The 5,695-nt window shown below is 40.9% G+C and overlaps 1 pseudogene; it reads left to right on the forward strand.

The window, feature by feature from the left end:
• The first annotated feature begins 1,584 nt into the window (after nucleotides 1-1,584).
• LOC100435493 (small ribosomal subunit protein eS4, X isoform-like) lies at nucleotides 1,585-2,451 on the forward strand (annotated as a pseudogene).
• The last annotated feature ends 3,244 nt before the right edge of the window (nucleotides 2,452-5,695 follow it).

A 5,695-nucleotide genomic window follows, 5' to 3' on the forward strand; every position in this document is an offset into this window, starting at 1 on the left:
TTAGTTATTGAGCCAATCAGGAAGGCACCTGAGAAAGGCAAAGCCAAATGTAAGGAAACCAAAAAAATGATACAAGAAGTGAAGGGAGAAATACTCAATGAAATAGATAGCATAAATAAAAAATAATCAAAACTTCAGGGAAACAATGGAAACACTTATAGAAATGCAAAATGCTCTGGAAAGGCTCAACAATAGAATCGAATAAGTAGAAGAAATTAATTCAGAGCTCGAAGGTAATGTCTTCAAATTAACCCAATCCAACAAAGACAAAGAAAAAAGAATAAGAAATGTGAACAAAGCCTCCAAGAAGTCTACGATTATGTTAAACGAAACCATTCACCTAAGAATAATCAGCATTCCTGAGGAAGAAAATAAATCTAAAAGTTTGGAAAACATATTTGGGGGAATAATCGAGGAAAATTTCCCTGGCCTTGCTAGAGACCTAGATATTCAAACACAAGAAGCACAAAGAACATCTGGGAAATTCACCACAAAAAGATCATCACCTAGGCACACTGCCATCAGGTTATCTAAATTTAAGATGAAGGAAAGAATCTTAAGAGCTGTGAGACAAAAGCACCAGGTAACCTATAAAGGAAAACCTATCAGATTAACAGCAGATTTCTCAGCAGAAATCCTGCAAGCTAGAAAGGATTGGCGCCTATTTTCAGCCTCCTCAAACAAAACAATTAGCAGCCAAGAATTCTGTATCCAGTGAAACTGAGCTTCATATATGAAGGAAAGATAGTCTTTTCTATACAAACAAATGCTGAGAGAATTCACCACTACCAAGCCACCATTACAAGAACAGCTAAAAGGAGCTGTAAATCTTGAAATATATCCGGGAAACACATCAAAACAGAACCTCTTTAAAGCATAAATCTCACAGGACCTATAAAACAAAATACAACTTAAAAAACAAAAACAAAAAACCAAGATATACAAGCAACAAATAACACAATGAATGGAATGGTATCTCACATCACAATATAAACAGTGAATGTAAATGGCCTAAATGCTCCACTTAAAAGATACAGAATGGGCCAGGTGTGGTGGCTCACACCTGTAATCCCAGCACTTTGGGAGGCCGAGTCTGGCAGATCACGAGGTCCGGAGGTTGAGACCAGCCTGACCAACATAGTGAAACCCCGTCTCTACTAAAAATACAAAAATTAGCCAGGCGTGGTGGCAAGCGCCTGTAATCCCAGCTACTCAGGAGGCTGAAGCATGAGAATTGCTTGAACCCGGGAGGCAGAGGTTGCAGTGAGCTGAGATCATGCCATTGCACTCCAGCCTGGGCAACAGAGCGAGACTCCGTCTTTAAAAAAAAAAAAGATACAGAATGGCAGAATGGATAAGAATTCACCAACCAACCACCTGCTGCCTTCAAGATACTCACCTAACACATAATGACTCATATAAACTTAAGGTAAAGGGGTGGAAAAAGACATTTCATGCAAATGGACACCAAAAGTGAGAAGGAGTAGCTATTTTTATATCAGACAAAACCAACTTTAAAGCAACAGCAGTTTAGAATTTCTACACACACCGAAGAGAGGTCCTCTTTCCTTGCCTAATGCAGCCATGGCTTGTGGTCCCAAGAGGCATCTGAAGTAGGTAGCAACTCCAAAGCATTGGATGCTGGATAAATTGACCAGTGTGTTTGCTCCTTGTCCATTCATCAGTCCTCACAAGTTGAGAGAGTGTCTCCCCCTCATCATTTTCCCAAGGAACAGACTTAAGTATGCCCTGACAGGAGATGAAGTAAAGATTTGCATGCAGGGGTTCATTAAGGTTGATGGCAAGGTACGAACTGATATAACCTACCCTGCTGGATTCACGGATGTCATCAGCATTGACAAGACGGGAGATAATTTCCATCTGATCTATGACACCAAGGATCACTTTGCTGTACGTCGTATTACACCCAAGGAGGCTAAGTACAAATTGGGCAAAGTGAGAAAAATCTTTGTGGGCACAAAAGGAATCCCTCATCTGGTGACTCATGATGCTCGTAGCATCCACTACCCTGATCCCCTCATCAAGGTAAATGATACCATTCAGATTGATTTAGAGACTGGTAAGATTACTGATTTCATCAAGTTCAACACTGGTACACTGGTAACCTGTGTATGGTGACTGGAGGTGCTAACCTGGGAATAATTGGTGTGATCACCAACAGACAGAGGCACCCTGGATCTTTTGACATGGTTCACATGAAAGATGTCAATGGCAACAGCTTTGCCACTCGACTTTCCAACATTTTTGTTACTGGCAAGGGCAACAAACCATGGATTTCTCTTCCCTGAGGAAAGGGTATCTGCCTCACTATTGCTGAAGAGAGAGACAAAAGACTGGGGGCCAAACAGAGCAGTGGGTGAAATGGTCCCTGGGTGATGTGTTAAATCTTTGTACATAATTAAAAATAATGTGGCAGGAATTAATAGGAAAAAAAAGCAAGAGCAGTTTAAAAGGACAAAGAGGGACATTATATAATGATAAAAGGACTTGTCCAACAGGCAAATATCACAACTCTAAACATATATGCACCTAACACTGGAGCTCCCAAATTTATAAAATAATTACTAATAGACCTAAGAAATGAGATAGACAGCAACACAATAATAGTGGGGGACCTCAATACTCCACTGACAGCACTAGACAAGTCATCAAGACAGTTAACAAAGAAACAATGGATTTAAACTATACCCTGGAACAAATGGACTTAGAGATACATACAGAACATTCCATCCAACAACCACAGAATAAACATTCTATTCAACAGTGCATGGAACTTTCTCCAGGATAGACCATATGATTGATAGGCCACAAAACGAGCCTCAATAAATTTAAGAAAATTGAAATTATATGAAGCACTCTCTCAGACCACAGTGGAATAAAACTGGAAACCTGCAGGGGTTCAGTCAGGATGGTGGGGAAAATTATAAAATGAAACACAAACCTTCTTGGAAGGCTGAAAGGTTTTTGCAAAACCTTCAAGATAAAGTTATGGCTGAAGGCAGCCTAATCCTCTTTGAGCTATAGCAAGGGTAGTTAACATAGGAATGTAGAGTAGTTTATCTAAATAGCTTGTTTACTCATGTGGTTCTAAAATTAACCTTTGATCATTTGTGGGCAGGATAGCGCTCTGTGGGGAGGGGAGTGGAGGAAGGTGACCAGGTTGATTACCCTCTAATGGTGTTTACTTGAGACTTTTGTCATTTAATGTGTACTGAATAAATACCGGGAGGGCCAGCGAGTCAGGGCTGTGGCTGACAGCACTCTTCTTAGTGTCTGTAAGTGGCCTGGACCTTCAAGCTGGAATGACAAGCATAATATCTGTGTCAGTGTACGTTATTCATCCGTCGTTAAGTCAGGGTCTGTAGGACAGACCCCCCAGGTGGTGACCCCGATGTGACCAACACTGCGAAGGAAGCATGACAGACCCCTTGAAACGAAAGTGAAAAGGACCATATTCTACCAGCAGCCCCAACGGAGCCAATACTTTTAAATTTATATTCCTCTGTCGTAAAGAATACACAGCTAAGAGATTTAATCATTTACCTGAAAAAGTAAAAATGTCCTCTCCTTGGAAATATCTTGGGTACGTACTAACTTTCCAGTCAGTAAGACCTCAGAAGGTTAAATTAAATACTAGCAACTTACACACCTTAAATGATTATCAGACATTACTGGGCGATATTAACTGGCTCCACCTCACTTTGGGGATTCCTACTGATAAACTACAAAACCTGTTTTCTATCTTAACAGGCAATCCAGCCCTGTATTCTCCCAGATATTTAACCCCTGCAGCAAAAAGGGAAATTGAGGAAATAGAACACGCCGTCTCTCAGGGGCAGCTAGATCACATTGATCCACGTTATTCAATCCAATTGTTTTATCTTTCTCACCAAACACTCCCCTACAGGGTTAATAGGACAGATGGCCCCTGGGCTATGCTTCCTAGAATGGGTTTTTTGCTCACATACTGGGACTAAAACACTATCTCCCTATAGTCAGTTACTTACTAAAGTCATCTATTCAGGCCACAAACAATGCAATCAGTCACTAGGTTATGACCCTGATGTCATCAGGATACCTTTAAGTAAAAAGCAATTCGAAGCAGTATTGCCAGTATCTATCAATCTGCAAATAGCTTTCTCTGATTACACAGGACAAATAGAGCACATACTTCCTGCTGAAAAACTCCTTTATTTCTTATCTTATACCCTGGTAATCTTGTCCACAAAAATAGTTCACTCCCCCATACCTAATGCTTTAACACTGTTTACTGATGGTTCTGGTAAACATGGAAAAGCAGCAGTCTGGTGGAGACCACATAATTCAATCACTTGATCTGGGTTTACCAGCACTTAGAGAGCCGAGACTGGGGCCCTGATACTGGCCTTGGAAACTTTTTCCACTCAGCCCATAAATATTGTAAATGACTTGGCTTACACTGTGTATTTATTGCAGAACCCTGAAACAGCCTTAATTAAGTCCGCTCTTGAGCCCACCCTGTGTGCTTTTTCTTCGATTTCAGCAATTCCTATATCAATGTACACATCCTATTTTTATCACACACATTCGAGCCCACAGCTTTCTGCCTGGCCCATTGGCTTATGGCAACGAACAATACCTACAAGTTATGACATCACTGCTTGACCAAGCCCCACAATTGCATCAATTTTTCCACCAAAATTGGAGAAACTTATCTAAACAATTTCAACTTACCCAGAGGCTAGCTAAACAAATTATCCCACAATGCCCAGATTGTCAGCTCACTGGCCTCCTTCCACAGGTGTTAACCCTAGAGGATTAGAACCTCATCAGTTATGGCAAACAGATGTTATACACGTCCCTGAATTTGGAAAACTTAGATATGTACATGTATCCATTGATACCAACACTCATCTAATTAGTGCACACATCCTTCCTAGAGAGTCCACTTGGTATATCATTAAACATCTTTTAACTTTTGCATTTATGGGGCAGCCCACAAAAATTAAAAAATTAAAAAATTAAAACTGAAAATGGTCCAGCTTATGCCAGCTCACAATTTCAACAATTTTGTCACAAATGGAATATCCAACATTCCACAGGAATCCCATATAACACCCAAGGACAAGCCATAGTAGAACGTGCCCACTCCACCCTTAAAAATATGCTCAGAAAACAGCCAGAAGAAGGGGAGTATGAGTAAAGACCCTCCAATACTATTGGCACAAGCCTTATTTACCCTTAATTTCCTAAATTTAGATGACAAATTTCAATCAGCTGTAGAAAAGCACTTTGCTAAAACCTCTCAAGACATAAAGCCTGCAGTTTTATGGAAAGATGTAAACAGTAATGAATGGTGTGATCCAAACGAATTGCTAATGTGGGGAAGAGGGTATGCTTGTGTCCATACCCCCTCAGGTCCTCTTTGGATTCCAGCATGATGCATTAAACCGTACCATGGTGTGGCTAGGATCCAACCTGGTACCGGAGATGAAGGAACTGACCCTACAGGATCCACAGCCCCAGACGATGAGGCTTCCATGGATGACACAAGCCCCGGACGTCACCTGGGGGATGCTGAAGAGGACAACTCAGGAGGCTGAATGAATTCTGCTCCGGACACAGACACCACTTACTTCAGATAATTTGTTCCTTGCTATGCTCTCTGTTGTACATTGCAACTCACATAGGGTAT

Source organism: Pongo abelii, chromosome 4, assembly GCF_028885655.2.
Source record: "Pongo abelii isolate AG06213 chromosome 4, NHGRI_mPonAbe1-v2.0_pri, whole genome shotgun sequence".
In the NCBI taxonomy this organism is placed as follows: Eukaryota; Metazoa; Chordata; class Mammalia; order Primates; family Hominidae; genus Pongo; species Pongo abelii.